Genomic DNA, 20,229 nt, shown 5'->3' with positions numbered 1-20,229 from the left:
TTACCATGTGTCTCCATTGTGCTTCATATTGGTCTAAGTGCTAGAAATGGAAAGCTGACAAAAAACTGTCAGTGAGCTCTTGTCAACAATGAGAATACGGCTACACCTGTCAGGTTACAGTGACTCCACAGACTATTGTGGAAGACAAGACAAACACTGGTAGAGGAAAGCATGTGGGAACCCAAATTATACAGAGGATAGAACACTTGGTTATACCAAAAAAGGGAAAATGGATTTTGGGATGGAAGCTGTTCAAACAGATTTTGGACACTGAGTGGGACTTCTACAGACAGCAAGGGAGGAACTGTATTCTACAAAGTGGGAACAGAAATACAGAGAATTCTGAATGGATTTGACGTATCCTAAAATGTACAAAATCATATTTTAAAGATTGACATAAAATATCTTTGGAAGCCAAGGTAATCTATATATGTAATCTAATAATAGTTTATTATATAAATTAAGCTATAGTTACTTGGTTACCCAAATGTTTCCAAATATATCAACAATGTTTCTCTCTGGTTCTAGATTGGAGCTAACTACTAGTACTTAATTTTAGAAAGTCCAAAATTGTCCGTGCTAACTGAAAAGCCAACTGACATTTCTGGATATAAGCAGCAGAATTTCAAAGGCATAATGAGATTTCCTCATTCTTAATTCATCTAAGGTGACATAATTAGCAGGTAGATTTTGGGGATTTCATTTTCGGCTCTAAAATTCTATACCACCATTACACCCAGTGTTTCTCGCTTTGAAAGAGTCTTCATGCTCTTTTGATTTTAAGAGTCACTCCATCCAAACTTGGATTTGTACTTGTGCATTGAAACCAGATGATAAAATCCAAAAGAAAGGAGGTGGAAAGAGAGTGGGAAGAGGTGTAATGGAAACTGGAGCTTCTGATACATTGCTCTACTCTTTCTCTAGTAAATTCTCTCTCTGAAAAATGATCCAGGCTGCATACCAGAGTAGAAGACAACCTCAAATATGAAGGCACACTTGCAAATCACTGTGTATGTATGCGTATGTGTGGACATACACATATAAAATGTATATAGTTATGTAGGTTATATTATGTATATGAACATTAGCTTAAATATATGCATAGTTTTTATATAATATAAAATTAGTTTTGGAGAAGTATTTCATAACTCTAAACATGCTATATAAGAGCATATGTACAAGAGGTACCTGGGTGGCTCTGTCAGTTAAGTGTCTGCCTTTGGTTCAGGTCATGATCCTGGGCTCCTAGGATCGAGCCCCGCATTGGGCTCCCTGCACAGTGGGGAGTCTGCTTCTCCCTCTATCTCTGCATCTCTCCCCCACCTATGATTTCTCTCTCTCCATCTCTCTCAAATAAATAAAATCTTTTAAAAAAGAGTATATGAGCAAGAATACATACATACAACACCTATTTTTTTTAATGTGGCATTTCTATCTCCATATAGCTTATACAGATAATCTGCTTAGGAACAAACCAGGGATAGTAACGGACTCTATGTCTACATGATCTGTATCTTCCTTTATATCACCTGAAACTATTTCCAAGTAGAGTCATCTAGATACTTCATGGCCAGAAATTCATTTAGGATTTTTTTTTCTACTCAGATACATAAAGTGATATGTGAACAATGATGTGAAAAAAAATACAAAGTAGGTATAAAATTATGCAATAAATAACATAGAATGAAGTTGGGTCTTTGAAGTCACATAAAGTACCATCTGCTTAATGCAGTAATTTACCACCAGAACCATGGTGTTCAGTTTTCTTTTGAAGATGACCAGGGACAGAAGCCCTATGTCTCACCAGCCAGCAGCCCTAAGCATCTTCTGTGTGCAAGGCTAGTAAAGGAATCAAGCATGGCCTCATAGAATAAATGGCATTTTGAGCTTTCAAGGACAGGTTGTATATCGATATGTAAAGGGTATAGGAACATCCTAGACAGAAGCACTAGTGTATGCAAAGAGTAATTGCTAATATCTTTGCTTAGCTGCAGACTGTCTCCCTGAAACATCCAGCACCCATTCCAAGAGGGGTAAGTATAATTCTCTATGACCTGGTTCTCATAAGTTGGATGCTATGGACTGAATGTTTGTGTTCCCCCAAAATTTGTTGTCAAAATCCTAATCTCAATGTGATGGTGTTTGGAGATGGGGCCTTTGGGAGGTAATGAGGCCATGAGAGTGGAGCCCACATGAGGGTGTTAGGACCCTAATGAAATGAAGACCACAAAAGAGTTGGCTTCCTCTCCCTTTGCCCCATGAGAACACAGTAAGTAAGTAGACTGCCACCTGGGAACCAGGAAGAGGGCCTTCACCAGAAACCTGCTGGCACCCTGATCTCAGACTTCAAGCCTCAGAACTGTGAGAAATAAATGTTTGGTGTATCAGCCACCCAGACTATGGTAATTATAACAGCCTAACTAAGACATAGGAGAAGTCATCATGACCCTTTTGCTTGATAGAAACCCTCTCATCAGCCAATTTTTCAGACTCCTCAGCATCCTGGCCCTGTTCCACAACACCTTCATGTTTCTGAAGGTCTCCCCTCCAAGATGCTTCCTAGACTGATTCACTGCCCTTCCACATGCCCTGACCAGCACAAAAGCAGTGAAACAACTGTTTCTCCTGCCATGGGTTGTTTCTGTAGATGGACGAAGCTATGAGCACAGGTGAAAACATCATCTCTCTAACCTACCAAAGGTTAAGGCAGGCTTTCCTACTCACTCATTCTGTGATCGTATTCAAGTGATTTAACTTGGCCAATCCTCTGTGTCCTCATTTCCAAAACGAAGATAACAAGTAGATACGTCATGGGGTTGCCATGGGTTTACTGGGAGGTTTATGTGAGGATGAAAAGTATTCAGTATAATGCCAGGCATATAGGAAGTACCTAATAAATGTCAGGTAGTATTAGCAGCACATTCATATATAGTGATTTTAAGAGCTCCAATAAAGCTTTCAGATTCTTGATTCCTATCTCTATCAGATAATTTTCAAACATACCCCCACCCTTTTCTTCTTTTAATAAGTCATAACAATTTACTGTCATTTTCTACATTCTAAATTCATTTTTGCTTAATGGCTACTGATCCTACCTTTTGATTCTGGCTTAGTAAGGAACTCCCTGAAACATCAAAGCTTGAAAATGCTACACTTGCCATTCCTTTGCAGACAGAACATCTCCTTCTTTAGCACAGTGATAGTAATGATAGCTTTTATTATGAAAATTGAGTGGATTGTGTGGTAAAGAATAGATAAAGAGGGTCAAATTTCTCTTTATGGCTTCTGTATTTGACATCTACTGTTTCTGCTCCCAGGATTTGCCTCACTCTACTTCTGGTAATTGAAACTTAAACTTTGAGGTACCATCCCTCTTCTCTCAGTTTTGGTCTTCATTCTTTGGCTGGTGAATCTATCCCAGTTCAGAGTTGGGATGTGTAATGCAGGCTTAAGCTGCTTAGAGTACGACACCCCCTCACAACAATGGTTGGTTGGAATTTGCCACAGGACCTGATCAGAGTCCTTGAAACACAATGACAGAAGTCCAGACTTGCTGCAGTCATCTTGAGCCTCAAAAGGAGACCATGCAGTGAATGGAAGTAACCCAGAAACAACATAAAAAAAAAAGATGGAATAAGAGAAATCAAACACTAGTAACATTGCCTACTTAAAACCAAACAACTCCTGGAGCTTACAGTTAGAAGACCCCATCAAGTTATTTTGTGCTTTAAATTGGTTGGGATTGGATTTTTGTCATTTTCTGCTCATAAAGAGGCATAGCTGATAAAAATGAAATCACTAGTTCATGTACTGCTAAAGAAAATCAGGGATATAAAAACCCTATGAAAGGTCAGTTTCTGAGCATCTTCCAGTATTAGGAAACCCAGGGAAATAAGGAGTCTTAGCTATTGTGGTTGGAGTGAAAATGAGGGGTAAAGAATTGTGTGTGCCTGCTCCAAATGTAAAGTATCATAATAACCTTGGTTTCTAGCTATCCAAGCATGAGCATGCATTATTTATATCTCTATACATCTACACGTCTATGCATCTATCTGTATCACTAGATCAATCACATCTGCTGTAGATACTGTTGCATCAGCTTACAGTCTTTCATTCTGACAGATGGTAAATCTCTTTTAGAGATCATGTCTTACCCATCTGCAAGGTGCTAGCCAAAATTTGACAGAGGTACTCAATAAATGCTAAAATAAAATGAATTATCATAGGAATATGGAAAAAAATTCCCTGGATAAATTGTTCTTTTTTCAAGTAGAAAGCATTGCTTTGGCCTAAATAGTCTAGCTTAAGAGAAGGAAAGGCAGGGCTACTAACGTTTATGAAACTAGAGCATCTCTTAGGCCCAGGCTGCTATTCGCATAGATTCACTACAATGGGAACGACACCCCCTGGAGTTGTGCAGTGGAGCAACGTGAGCAAGGTTTCTAAACTGTACAAAATAAAACAACACTGATTATCTCTCTTCATGATAAACATGAGGCGAGGACTTATGAAATTTAAACATAATTTCTCACAAATATGCTTCCCAAATGGCAGTAAGACTAACTTCTTCACTTACCCAGCATAGATTTTAATGCTTTCTCTTCTTAATATTTTATAAGCTATAAACACACTTACTTTGAAATTTCAGGATCTGATTAGGAAGATATCCACAAAAAACGTCGCTGGTATTACTGTAACCGTAATACTATATTGACTATAATACTGACTTAAGAATAACACAGACAAAATAAATATTTCATCTCTTTCTGCTCTGATTCTAAATTTCTGAATCTTTAAGACCCATATGGTAGCATACATGTATATTGAGAAAATCAATGTCTTTTGCCCTTTGGTTTTTATTATGTACCTTTAACATTAAACATTGGGATACATTTATGGATGGAATAACATAAACATTGATTTATTTTAAAGTATCTGTTTGCTTCCATTTGCCAAGCAATGTGCCAGGTGCTAGCAATGCAAGAATGAAAAGACAAGATCCTTCTTGAGGAAATGATCTTTGACAGACATTTAGGATCAAAAAATGGAATCTTCTTTCAAGCCTACATATTCTCATTATATTAGCTTGACTGCTTCTCTATTTCTTTTCCATTTTTTTTGTGTGCTGTGCTTTATTGTTTTAGAGAATCCTTATCATTCCGTGGAAGACAAGAGAAGATGAACACAAGAGGAAAAAATCAATTAGTATTTAGGGCACTGAGCAAGATCAAATGTCAGCTACCATTTACCACTGCCTACTAGCAGAGTAACATCTAATACTCTAAGTTGTAGGTATGTACAAAGGGTGATCTTAAGTCAGTCATAGGGGTGTTGGGAAGATCAACGAGATGAATGTATGAAAGGTAGTAAGCACAATGCCTGTCATACCATAATTTTTCTTTGGTACATTAGGTAATATAAAGGCACACTCTGAAAATCAAATTTGCCTCCGTTTAACCACTTATATCATTGAAGAATAAAAAAACTACATCCTTACATCCTCCAAACATAGACACTCAATGTAGCAAAATGACACGGGTCTCACTGGGTAGTCAGTGCTTGCAGTAGAGGGCCAGGAAAAGGATGACCACAGAGCTGTTCAGTTTTGAATGTACACACAGCTCTAGGAAGGTCTGAAGTTCCTCTTAGCACATTCTATCCAAAACAACTACTTTGTATTCATAAGAGGAACTGTACCATCCCACAGATGACTATCTACAATATGGACTGTAATCCAAGTCCTGGGAAATGCCTTGGCTTTTATCTTGAGTAGGGCTCAAAGAACATATTACTATTTCTCTTTTGTGCTACTTGGACTGAGTTTCTGATTACATTTGCCTGTTAAAATTTATGTGAACAAAAACGCTCCTGTTTTCACCAACAAAAGATCTGCTTATTAAATGAAGAGAGAAGGGGTCAAACCGATTTCACCACCATGCACAGAAGCTAGAACCATTTTCCAGATTCCATTCTTTGTCTTCTCTCATGAAAAAACATGGAACTAGGGGGATGTCATGGGGCACAAAGGGAGATCCCTTAATTCATGCCTTTCAACTGTTTCTTATGAGCCCCTAATCACAAACTAAAGCAGGCAGAAGGCAAAATTAACTCTGCCAACCCAGGAGATGTTGAGAATTTTATATTTAAGTGTATTTTCTACTAATAGTTATGAGGTTATTACCATTGCTCACCAAATACCTACCAATGCTATGGAGTGGACACTTGAGATTTTTCATCAGAATACCTTCTCAAGGAATTACAATTCTCCTCCCCCATTATCAGATTAGTCATAAAAATCAAAGTGGGCCTGTGGTTTTCTTTTCTGGGAACCACTATGGCTTCATCCAGTTAAGAGTTAAACAAAGGCATTTATTCAAGAGAGATAACTTTCCAATATTAGCTTTCTTGCCTCTGGAGGACCAAATTTGATTCTAAGTGAAGTTCATGTTTCTAAATGTAAGGTCTGTTGCTCCCACCTTAAAATAGATCAGTGGCCAGAAAAAAATGTAAATTCAAAAAAAAACGTGATAAATGTTATGCTTCGATCCAGAACCAAGGCAGCATATAGAGTGGTGGCTTTTTTCCACAACTGATTTTTGTATCTAGTTGCTTTTCTCTTTACTACTAAAAATTGCTAGTACTACTCTGCTAGGATCTGAAGGAAAAAGAGAATCATGTCCATGATTGAAAATCATTAGAATAACCTGAGTCATGAAACCTCAGAAAAAGCAAAGCACATAGTGCATACTACATTGCTTCTGGGCGATATGGGATGCTTCCAGAAGTGGAGAGTGAGAACGACCCAGTAGGTGGAAGTCTGCAGGATCCCCCATCAACTTTTGGAACCCCCATTCTCTGTGCACATACACACACTCATTGTAATAAAATGGTAAAGAAAGTACAAGATGCTAATATGGCACTGGCAGATTTTATGTACCTGGAGTGCTGCAATCATTATCGGTAAACAAATAATCCCTCATAATTAAATGTTAACTTTCAGATCAGCTGGCGGTCTGAATTTAGGTTTCTGCAATTTTTGCGAGCAAGTGGAAGATGCTATCTGTGACTACTTGAGAGAAAATACGAATGTAGAACTCAAACATAATCAGACTTTTGTCTCCAGAACAGTTGCCAGAGTAATCTGTTTGACTCTACTACAGCACTCACTTCATTGGCCACATATATAATTTTAGCTCAAAGTAGCTAGTGCTTTAGAGAAGGAGGTAGGGGGTAGAAACCAATTCCTGTGACCTATTTGGCCAAGAGCCCAGGTCACATTAGCAATTTCTGTGTCCTTCCTGACTCTGGCAGCTTTTATGATTTGTTGTCAAAAAGACTCCAGCATGGATTTGCTTTATAATGTTTGTTCCTTTTTATAAAAAAGGCTCCTATCCTCATTGAAAAACTTTGAAAAACTCAAAATACATTAAAATAGAAATTGTCTATAATTCTGTCATGTAGTAATAGTAACACGTTCAGATGCATATACATAGGTAACTGGCCAACACTACGTACACATACACACGCACGTATACATAATTTAAGGTAGGGTAGGTTTAACTTCCATGTCTGTATATATTTACACTTAATTTATGTATACAAAAGATATTTATGTGTAAATATCTATTTTTTAGTTCCTGGGTTCTTTTCAATTCCTCTGAGCTTAAAACTCACCATGGTGAACTTGCCAACACTTTCAACCCAGTGTTCTTATTGTTATGGGTACCGGTAAATTTCTCCTAAGACCAAATATATACCCCCAAGGAAAAGCACATGTCCCATTATTCCAGCTTACATGCCTCTATGTTTTAGGGCCTAAAAAAAAAAAGCTGTAAACAGAAGTTCAAGTGCCCAGCAGTGCCACCTAGAAGAGAAATGATTATCCTAATATCATAGGTGACAAAATAAGCAATCATGGTTTTAAAGACATTGCCAACAGATAAAATATTTCTGATAGATGTTGGGGCCAAGGGGTACGTGGGTTATAACCAGCAGCTGCCAAATATCACAGATGGTATGCAGTTAGAGGTGTAGCGAAAGGAAGGGATGTGTGATTAAATCAGTTCGGTCAGGGAGGGATGCAGAGAGTAGAGCTCCTAACCCCATCTAGGACTCATGAGTATCCTGCTACAAAGAGGAAGGAAAGAGGTTGCAAAAACTCAGTCAATGCCAATATGGCCTCTCGGATGCATGCTTATGCCAGGAGTTTCACTGTGTAATGAAGGCTCAGTAGTCAACACTGCAACAGCTGGGATATGTTTACTTATCTCTGATCAGCCCCTCTATCAGGGCCATGGATCATGTCAGAGGTCCTCACTCAACTAACACAATCCCTAAGCAAAAAGTCATGAAAGCAACAACTAAAAATAAAGAAGTCCATGCTTCATTGTGAACCAAATGGTACCCGAACATTAATTGATTTAGCATGTAGAAGTTAAGGAAGTATATTTTCACATTATCAGTTAGCTAGCAACCCTGAGAGAGAGAGAGAGAGAGAGAGAGAGACAGAGAGAGAGACACAAAGAGAGAGAGAGAGAGAGAAATAAAGGAGTAGATATATGTGGGGAAACAAACCCAGCTGGGCTGCCTGGCTGCTCATGCCAGTGTTTTTCTGGTTTAATGCAACCACATTCACACACTACTCAGGCCAGCCACACTTTTCATACTGCTAGTTGCTCAAGGGCATATGCATTGGTGGATGGTCCCCCAAACTTTGTTAAACAGATTCTTATTGCAGGTGATCTTAGGGACAGCACTCAGACTTTCTGGACCACAGGTTAAGAGATACAGTTGGACCAGAGGAGCTGCTACATTCCTCTGAGCTCTAGAATTCCAGGTAATTCCTGTTTCCTCAACCACCCTGGTCCAGAAGTCGTAAATGTGCGGACTGCATAGAGGTAGTTCTCTACCTCTATGGTCAACCAAAGGATAACTAATTCTTCTCAAATCTTTTCTGAAGATGTCTTTGAGTCCCCTGGAGAGGCTAGTGGCCAGTGAAACCTTGCAAGTGATGCTACCATCATTTGGGAAGTGATGCCCATGCCTCCCTAGACATGCCTACTTCCTTGTCTCCCAGAGCTGTGAACATGGTACTGCTGCCCATGCCACACTAGGGCTGCTCAGGTGAGGGGCAAGTGATGGGTTCTCGGTCCTGGGGCATCACACCATGGCACTGAGTCCATAACATTATTGCCTCATGCTTCCAACATCTCAGGTACTCGAGAGCAAAGAGATCCCTGTCTCCCCATTATATTTAATTTACAATACTCATCTCCTGAAATGCACAGAGCAGGTACAGGACTGCATTCTGCACACCCCTCCTCACCAGTGGAGGGCCTTTTTAAGGATCCTAGCTCATGTGTGACCATACCTTCAGATGCAGTCTTTCCCCCAAGTGCCTGTGGCAAGCCCCCGTGTCCAAGCTATACTCCTGACAGGAGAGAAGATGCAATGGGGTCCCCACCTGGGATCCAGGCTACATATGTGTTAGGACACCAAGCTCCCTTTGATTTACTCTGCATCAAACAATAGCTAATACTGACAGAGTATTAACTGTGTATAAAGCCTTTGGTGCTTTACATGTATTACCTTATTTCATCTTTGGGTTTTTTTCCAAATATTATTTATTCATGAATACTTATTTATTCATGAGAGGCCTAGGGAGAGAGGCAGAGACATAGGCAGAGGGAGAAGCAGGCTCCCTGTAGGGAGCCTGATGTGAGACTCGATCCCAGGACCACGACCTGAGCTGAAGGCAGATGCTCAACCACTGAGCCACCCAGGTGCCCTTATTTGACCTTTGTAACAACTGAAAGAGGTATTATTTCTTTTATAGACAAGTAAACTAGATTTATGGAAATTAGTTTGCCCAAAGTTTCCAGTGACTTGAGACGAGATTTGGGCATACATAATGCTCACGTTATTCTGTATCCTTGTGGATGTATATTGATCCGTTATGTGCTGGACAGATGGCTGTAAGCTTCTTCCAACATTTTTAACCCTGGAAGAAGTTAAATAGGCCTTTATTTTAGAACCTTTACCTGACATAGCAGGACCTCAGATCTTATTGGCCACACTTCAAGAGATTGCTGTATTTCTCCATCCTGTTTTATAAAAATTATTTTTGACTTCCAATTCTTAATTTTCACCTCCCCAATTTTAACTCCTTTGATTAAAAACTCCACTAACAAATATCTGACTGACTACCTTGAGCCAGGCATTTTATTAGCCACTAAAAGAGAACCAGAGACACCAAGTCAATGTCTTTACCATTAGTGAATATATAATCCACATATCAAGAGACACACAAACATTGAAGAAACCATCAGAAAATTATAAGGATGCTCAAGCTCCTTGCCTTGTTTCCTTACTATCACAAAGTGATGGCCTCTGGAGACACAGTCTTTAAGTTCAAATCCTAGTTCAGTTCCAACTATTTTCTGAGCCTAGTTGAAATGAATCCTAACCAGAATCCTAACCCTGCCCCCTTCCTTGCAGGTGTATGGTAAGGATTAAATGAGACAACATATGTACAATACACTATATGTTACCCGGCACAGCTATCATTTCCTAAATCTTTACTGCAATTACCTTGGAGGGACTAAAATGTAAGAATTTCCATACTGCTTTCCTTCTACATCAAAAGGACTGTACTTTTAGCCCATCTTCCTTCTGTCTTAGAAGATGAGGTGTCATTCCTCACACATTCGTTTATTCAACAAATATTATGTCCCCACTGTTAGACTTCTCCTCTCCAAGAAAAACTGTCTCTGATTCAGACTCATCTTGTCTTCTTAAATCATGATTCGAATTTAAATCTGCTTTTCTCCTTTTTTATCCTCTGTATGTCTAAAAGCTACATATACTTTTCATCTGGGGCCATGTAACCACCTGAAGCCTGCCTTCTCTATCTCCTCTCCTCCACTGCTTATAGTATATCCACTGCCTCTCCTCCTGCTTACTCATGTACTCATCCATTCAGGAAACATACGAGCATCTGTGACTTCAGTGCAGGTGTTACGATCTCTGTTCTTGAGATGGTGGCAGGTGTTTTTTTTTCCTTGAGCACTCTACCATAGCTTCCTCATTTAGTCACCTGGCTCCTCCAAATCAGTCAAACCACGGGTCTTTTCTCAGTCCTGACTTCCCCCTTACAAGGAAGCTAATGCAACAAAATTGGCAGAAGTAGTCTCAACAAATTGCTGACTGTTTCTAATGCCTGAAGAGAGGGCTGGCTCGTATGTGTTTGTGTAATTGAGGACAGACATAGAAGATGAGAGTGGGAATATAGGTAAGCTAGGATGAATAATTTCCAGGGATCTTCTGCAAACCCAGTTAAGGAAATCTACAAATTGGCACAGAGCCAATGTTGTCAAAGATGAACACTGCAAGAAACATCTTCTGTCAGAAGCAATTTGCATTCATTTGTATGGATTTCTTCAAGGTAATGAACACCCAAGACATCTCTTCCTGGGAGGAAGAGGGGAGAGTGCTATAAATGCGCTCTTTGTAGGCCTTCTGACCCAGTTTAGTGACTAGTTTAATATTCAAAGGGCAGATGTGTTCTCTTCACTTTAGAAAGTTTGATGCTCAAAGACAATTTAGGTCATTGGCTCTTGTGACAGCATTTCCCTTGTGAGGAAGCTACACTTAAGCATCTCTCTTTTGTATTATTGATAACAAAATTGGTTAGGGCCCACAAAGTCCAACAGTTTTCTGGGCTGTTCGGAAGAAGCAATTAGATCAACACTCTGTTCCAGCTTTCCTATTTAGAGGGATGTGTGTGTGCTCTGAACACCAGATCTGTGAAAGCAGAGTTCTAGCACGAGTTGTTCTTTCCAAATACATTTCAATCATCTCTTCCACACCAAAGCAAAATCAGAAATGACATTACAGACACATTAAGTTTTTGGTTCAAAACATGAACGTTTTTATCTTGGTAGTGAGTGAAATGGGTTCTTTTACCATTAGAGAAAACAAAGCCCCTCCTTTATCCTCCTATCTCCCCTCCCATGAAGTACAAAGAGCCACCCGTCCTTGAATCAAATGCCATTGTTTCTATCTTGGTGTATCTCCAGTTAAGATTTCTGAGAGATGGGAGTGAATCTTTATTCAGTGTATCCTCAGTGCCTAGTTCAGATTCTGGCACACAGATTTCTGTAATTATTTGTCAAATACATTTTCCCCTAAGAACATTTTAGAAACAACTTCAGATGTAAAATCCAAATTACCGAGCATTGCCCATGAGGCCCTTCTCACTTCCTGTCCTAGTTCCGGTCACATTGCTTACTTTCCCCTCGAGTCTAATTTTACGCAGCAACACTGATCAAATCACCCAACATATCATGCCCATTCACACCATGTCGCTTTTGCACATACACATTTTTCCACGTGGAATGTTCTTTCCTTCCTTTGCTAATCATCTTTTAAGGGTCATACAACTCCAATATAACCCATTTACAATGTTTTTTCCTCAGGCAAAATTGGTTCTTTTAACACACTCTTATATCTGAAATATTTTTATGGTATGTTTTATTAGAAAGCATTATGATTAATTGCTTATATCAATTTTTCCCATTAACTGGTCAGATCCTAGAATGTATAAATTATGTCATTTTCATCTTGGTATTGCTAATGCTTAGCGTGGAACCTGGAATATAGGAAATGCTCAAAAATATTTATCTAATTAAATTGATTTCTAGTTCGAAGTCCAACACATCTACTTTATTTTGACCCTTTCTGACAAACTAGTACATATTTTTGCCCTTAATGGTGTATTTTAATAAATTTCTAGAGGTAGAGTAAAAAAATTTCAGAAATTAGTCACAGATGTTGGTTTTTAGTTCAAATCCTCTTTAAAATAAGAGGTATGTAAATAAGTAAAAAGATAACAGCTTTGAACATTTAAAAATACTTATTCCTAATGAATCACATGCTGAATTGCACTGGTTGAAGTTTTCTCAAACACTTACACTATTTTTTTTCCTATTGAATCCTGATTGTAACCATGGTAAATATTCCGATTAAGTTTTATTATAAAATGAGAATTGCTAAAAAGAAAAGGTGGAATAGGAATCTTAGAGCAAGGTGACAAGTATCTTCTCTCTTATAACTTGAATATCCTATGAAAACTAATCTATCCACCTGCTGAAATCAAAAAAGGACTATGTATTTGAGAAGCCTGCCAAGTAAGGTCTGAGATTTCAGGAGCCAGAGTTGAAAAAATATTATGAAACACTGATACAGAAATTTGTGTCACTGTAATCTTTGAAATATACTTACAAGGGACATTAAAAAAAACAAACAAACACAAAACTACCCCATGCCCCAAACACAAAGATCTAAACTGCAGAGACCTGGAAGCCAATAAGTCTTAAAAAGCACCCTACATAGTCTAATTCATTAAGGAACTACATGGGACAGGCTGGGGAGATAGAGTACATGGAGAAAGGTAACCTTTTCTTCTCTTCTGCTCTATGAAGCCTAACCACACTCACTGTGTGTGTATTGCCATCACTCAGTATGACATCTTAAGCATAGGATGCATCTGAGAAGTTTAGTAGAAGCAGCGAATTTATCACTCAATTAACAGGCTATGTCCTATTTCTGAAATATGGACAGTCTCCACCCAAGCCAAGCTCCATGGATTAACTATAGTTGAAAACAATCAGATCCATTCAGCAACTTTTCAAGGGTGACCATTAACATTAATATGGACACATCCCTAGTGGTACAGCCAACATTTTATCAAATTTCCTCATGTTAACGTCAGCTGGATTAAATCCATAGCCAGTCACAACTCAATCTTCCCAAGCCAGAAGGCTAATTTGTTTTTATTTAAAATTTATAGGGGTGCCTGAATGGCTCAATCAATTAAGCATCTGCCTTTGGCTCAGGTCATTGGGATCAAGCCCCACATTGGGCTCCCTGCTCAGCAGTAAGCCTGCTTCTCCCTCTCCCTCTCCCCCTGCTTGTGCTCTCTCACTTTCTCAAATGAAATCTTAAAAATAAAATATACAGTATTATATTTCCAAACAGCAACACTGAGTGATTCTCACATGCCAGGTATTATTCTCAGTTCTTTACATAAAAAACATAATGTGTATGAATGTGTATAACATTTAATTCTCCCAACTACACTACAAAGTAGTATTACTAATTCTATTTTATGTAATGTCTCTTTATCACAAATTTATCTGAAAACTGGACCTATTAATACATCATTATTAAAGATTAAATAACATGGTATAAATTATGTGTTTTGGTTTTGAGCCATGATAGCTTGTTAAAAGTTCATTTTCTTGCCCTTCTTCAACTTCATCATTTTTTTTGCTATTGTTACGGTTCAAAAAATATTGTTGTATGTGAAATTAACATCACATTAGTCATCAAGAAAATTATAATACAATAAGGTAAAACTATACACCTCTCAGAAAGGCTAAAATTAAAAAATAAGGACAATGCTAATTTTGGTGAGAAAGTGCAGCAGTTGAAACTCTCATACATTGTGTTAAAGAGAGTATAAAACAGTATGACCAGTGTGAAAAACTGATAGTTTCTACTAATGGCAAGCATATGCCTACCCTATAAGCTAACAATTCCATTCCTAGGATATAAACAAGACACATGAATGCATATGTTCACAAGAATGTTCATAGCACCTTTACTTGTAGGAGCTCAAAATGAGAAATAAGCCAAATGTCCATTAATAGGAAAGAGGACAAACCAGTTCTGCTGTATTCATTCAGCATTACACAGTATCATTACACAAAATGATACATGAAACAAAATTGATTAATCTCAGATTCTGTTGAATAGAAGAACACAGACACATGAATACATACTGCCTGATTCCACTTATTGAGAAGTTCTACATCAGACAAGGCTAATAATAGAATGATAGAATCCTGACAGTGGTTACCTCAGGTGGTGGTTAGCTCAGGTGGTGGTTGCTGTGGTATTAACTAGGAGGGCACCAGGGAACATTTTAGGGTAATGTAAATTGATGTGTCTTGATATGGGTGGTGGTCACATAAGTGATTACATTTAAAAATTACTGAGCTTACAGTTAAAACTCATTAATTTTACTGTACCTAAGTTTACCACAACATAAGCAAGTTTTCTCAATGATATTCAACTATTTGTGTATCTCCACACCTGTGAGAAAACTTTAGGATGGTGAAAACCCACCATCCCAGAGAAGTCAGTCTGAACGGTCTTGATGTCTAAAGGTCATTTGTTTTTTTGTGTGAGGACACATGCAAATGCATATTCATTCCTCCTCCTCAGTGATACAGCGCTATTAATGACAGCAAAGTAAGTTCATTATTCCCCTCGCCTAACGTTTCATAGCCGTCTGGAACAAAAGAAAGCATTCTGTGCCATAGCTGCTACTTACTAGAATTCTCAGAAGGCCATTCGATCACTCTGGATGAAAATATTTAAAAAAATATAAAACAGAGGCACCTGGCTGACTCTTGGGTCATGAGGTCAAGCCCCATGTTGGGCATAAGGATTACTCAAATACTTTTTAATTTTTATTTTAATTTTTTAATTTTTAAAAAGATTTTATTTATTTATTCATGAGAGACACACAGAGAGAGAGAGAGAGAGAGAGGCAGAAACACAAGCAGAGGGAGAAGCAGGCTCCATGCAGGGAGCCCAATGCAGGACTCGATCCCGGGTCTCCAGGATCACACCCTGGCCCAAAGGTGGTGCTAAACCGCTGAGCCACTCGGGTTACTCCTCTCAGATACTCTTTTTTTTTTTTTAAAGATTTATTTATTTATGATAGACATAGAGAGAGAGAGGCAGAGACACAGGAGGAGGGAGAAGCAGGCCCATGCCGGGAGCCTGACATGGGACTCAATCCCGGGACTCCAGGATCGCGCCCTGGACCAAAGGCAGACGCTAAACCGCTGAGCCACCCAGGGATCCCCCCCTCTCAGATACTTTTTAAAAAATAAATAGAACCTATAAAACAGAACACTTGTCCATGATGGGGGAGATTGTGAAGTTGTTTGGATGTAGATAATGAGTTTGCCAGAAGCACTGGAAAAAAAGGAAAAGCCAAGGACGCTCCTACAGTGCAAGTCTCTTCATAAAGCACCCTGTGGCTGCTGAACCATTCCTACCGGTAATGACTAAGGCATCTGGACTTGCCTCTGCATTTGCACAGCTGGGGTGAGTGGTGCTCAGCTACAGAGTTCTCTGAGGTAGTGGGTGAGGAGGTGGCAGCATTGCACTTCAACTTGAGTGGACTCAACTATACAGATAGTTGAGTGCAAGCTGTACACCAGGGCAACATAAATATACCCCACACCCACCACCCAAAGTCGGGTCACTTCTTGTCCCAGCATTCCCTTCACACTCTGTGCTTCAGCTTCCCTCACGAGATGTCCCTCCATGCACCATACTCCCTAGGAGGCCTCCTTGCCTCTGCTTATGCCACTAGATCTGGAATATTTTTCTATTCCAACTTGCTGTAGGTATCTCCTTCAGTGTTAGTTCTAGTAACTTTCAGGCTCTCTTTGGCACCCCTCTCTGTGCTCATCAATGTGTAAACATCTATAAAGCCATAGTGTCATTTCCGACATGCTTGTCTGTCCCCCTACCTCCATTATTAGCTCCTTTGATCGTAGCCTAGTATTTTTCCTCCTTGAATCTCTAATACCTGTAGTTTCTGACACAGAGTGAGAGATGATTATAGAGTATGGGTTAAGAATGAATAAATGGGGGAGAAAAACCTAATTTTATATTCTTGTTTTGATATGTGAATTGCTGTACACCTAAAAACAAAATACTCATCTTGATAGCATTCAATGTGTATCAACTTTCTCCCCTCAAAAGAATGTCCCTAGAAATAGGAATATTCTGATTAAAATTTTAATCTCTCTTAAGCTGAATTCCCTTAAGCATGATTAATTAAAAATATTCCTAAAACTTTTCTCCTATTCAGTTGACTACTATGTTGCTACTTCTAAACAAGGTGCTCTTCTGCTTTCTTTTCTCAGGGATATAGATTTGGGATGGCGCAATTTTATTAAGCCAAAAGAGTTGACAAATCCCATGAAAAGCTCCAAACAACCTTTCAGCAGTTGTGAAAAGCATGAACAATGGAAAACTCAAGGAGGCATTTGAGGAGACAAAGGAGCCCAACTTGCCATCTTTCAGAGGGATTCTGAAAGCATTTCTTCTGGATTTCAATGTGTTCCTCCAAAAGAGGAGAGCTTACTATTTCTGCAGGTGCATTAAGCCTCTTCCTCAGAAATACTGTGTATAGCACTCCAAAATCAGGTTCTGTAGCTGGAGTCCAACTCTTCCTGTTATATCTTAGCAAAAGGTACAGACTAATTGATTATATTCACTTACCGAGTGAAATCTTAGCACTACTTTTTAGGCCTGGGTGGCTTCCAGAATCATTAAGTTATTTTATATCTGAGGGATTCATATTAATTAGCAAAGAATTGTACCTACCTACAACCATGTTAAAGAGAATCTGTTCCTGTCCACATCACCTACTAGAAGAATGGGTCCCTACCATGGCTATGTAGGTGAGGGTGGAAATCTGTCCAAACCTGAGTCAGTGAGATTCCATAGGAGACAGAGACAGACAGACAGAGAGACAAACTAGTGAGCTATAAGAAATGCAACTGTAAGATCATATAGTACTGGCATTATAGCAAGTCTTAATAAAATATGGAGGAAGCTAGTCTACAAAGAAAAACACAAGTATAGGGTAGGTGGACAAGAGAAGCTGAAATGAGACACTAGGACCCCATAACACAGAAACATGGGTCCCTGTGTTATCTCGATTTATTTCTGTTCCAGTTGCTAAATATCCTAGAGCCTAACCTTAGAGAAAAGAATTTATTTAAGTTAATGTGAATGGGGGGGACCCCTAGGTGGCTCAGTGGTTTAGTGCCTGCCTTCGACCCAGGGCGTGATCCTTGAGTCCGGGGATCGAGTTCCATGTCGGGCTCCCTGCATGGAGCCTGCTTCTCCCTCTGCCTGTGTTTCTGCCCCCCCACCTCTCTCTGTGTGTGTCTCTCTCATGAATACATAAATAAAATCTTTTAAAAAAAAAGTTAATGTGGATGTATTTCTGTTACTTGCAAGCAAACCACATCTAAAACAGCAATTTAAATGTAACCATAATAATGACTTATGTTTTGTGTCAACCTGTCTGGGCCACAGTGCCTAGAAAACATGGTTGAACATCATTCTGGATATTTTTGTAAATAAAATAACCCAACTTTTGTAAACGGGTTTTGGATGATATTTAACTTCAATCAGTGATCTCTGAGAAAGGCATATTGACCTGCACAATGGAGGTGGTCTTCATCTAACCAGCTGAAGGCCTGAATATAACAAAGGCTGGCCTTCCCTCAAGGAAGAAGGAATTCTGCTGAAGACAGACTCTGGACTTAGTCTACAGCACTGGTTATTCCTGGATCTACAGCAGACAGCCTTTGGACTCAAAATGCAAGTCCCTCAAAATGGAGTCTCCAGTTTGGCAGTCTCCACCATGGGATTTTGGACTTGCTGAGACTCGAGAGTCAGGTGAGCCAGTTCCTTAAAATCAGATCACTCAACCTCCCTCTGCCTCATGTATAGATATAGACATACATACTTATGCACACATATACACACCCTGTTGGCTCTGTTTCTCTAGGGAACCCTTACTAATACAATGTGCAATAACTACAAAGTATAATTAGTTGCACATATATAATATGCATTCCCTAAGCCCAAATTATAAAAGGCATCTTGAATTCTGTTCATCTGCACTGCACCATTTCTGTGTTATTAGATTGAAAAGAAGGGACTCATATTTACTGAACACCAACTATAGTGTATGCCCAAACCTAACACATTGATTTCCAAACAAAGAGAAAGAAGTATTTTTATTTAACTTACAACTAAGAAAACTAACATCAAAGAAGTTTTGTATCTTGTCAATGATCATTCTGAGGCTATGCCATGTAATTCTTTTTGTTGTCAAGTACTTAAATGATGTATTTGTTTGTATAACCAGAACCTAAGAAAAACTCTATGGTCTAGTTAGGCTTCAGATGAGGAGAGTAATGGAGGGCAGATATAAGATGCAGAGGAGTGCAAAGGGGGAAATTGTGAATTTGGAATCAGAAAAGCCCACTAAGATGTGGCTTAACCTACCTAGGCTATATATGTGTATATATATATATATATATATATATATATATATATATATATTTTTTTTTATTTCAGCTAAAAAGGAGAATAATTGCTTACTATATACTTGCTTTGCAGGGTTGCTATGAAAGTTCAGTTCATTTGATGTAAAGCAAAGTACTCTGCAAATTGAAAAGAACTTTACAAATGTTACATTTTAAAACGATTTCACTTTCTGTCTCTGTCCATTTCAACAGTGTTTGTGAAAAATGACATCTTTTGTAAGACTGGAGCATTCCTTTTTCTCAGAGCAAAAGAAACCAAGTATCCCCCACAAACATTTGTTAAATACGAACTACTTCATGAGACAGCAAGCCCACCACACAGCACTGCCCAATAAGCATGAGATTACATTATTATAATTAATGAATGATTTACCCTCAGCTCTTTCAGATATTAAGGTAGTTTTAAAATAAATAAGGACATACAATGACTTTCTCTCATCTTCACTTAATCCCAGAATGTTAGAGCTGTAAGAGACCTTAACAATCACCTTGTTAAGTTGGCAAAATGCAGCCCACACACAGGGCAAGGACTCCCTGCCCTCTGTATACAGCTGCTGAGCCAGGAATAGTTTTACATTTAAAAATGGTCGAAACCAATGATGATAATATTTCACGACATGTGACAACTGTATGACATTCAAAATCAGTTAGTCTTGGTCTGCTCAAGCTGCTGTAACAGAATACCACAGACTGGGTAGTCTATAAAAAGCAGAAATGGGGCAGCCTGGGTGGCGCTGCCTTCGGCCCAGGGCGTGATCCTGGAGACCCAGGATCGAGTCCCACCTCGGGCTCCTGCATGGAGCCTGCTTCTCCCTCTGCGTGTGTGTGTGTGTGTGTGTGTGTGTGTGTGTGTGTGTTTCTCATGAATAAATAAATCTTAAAAAAAAAAAAAAGCAGAAATGTATTGCTCCCAGTTCTATAGGCAAAAGTTCAAGATCAGAGTGCCAGCAAGGTCGGGGGAGGCCCCTCTTTTGGGTCATAGACTTCTTGTGTCCTCACATGATGGAAGGGG

General features: G+C 39.0%; 1 protein-coding gene and 1 pseudogene across 11 annotated transcripts in view; one reads left to right on the top strand and one right to left on the bottom strand.

Annotated features, from left to right (window-relative positions):
• Positions 1-20,229, bottom strand: part of TRPM3 (transient receptor potential cation channel subfamily M member 3) — a 492,032-nt gene that overhangs the window by 459,181 nt on the left and 12,622 nt on the right. The gene's annotated exons all lie outside the window — the stretch shown is intronic.
• Positions 18,151-18,211, top strand: LOC119869915 (annotated as a pseudogene).

The sequence above is a fragment of the Canis lupus genome, chromosome 1, assembly GCF_011100685.1.
Source record: "Canis lupus familiaris isolate Mischka breed German Shepherd chromosome 1, alternate assembly UU_Cfam_GSD_1.0, whole genome shotgun sequence".
NCBI classification, from domain to species: domain Eukaryota; kingdom Metazoa; phylum Chordata; class Mammalia; order Carnivora; family Canidae; genus Canis; species Canis lupus.
Note: the sequence above shows the minus strand (reverse complement) of the source record. Positions and strands in the feature narration are given on the sequence as shown.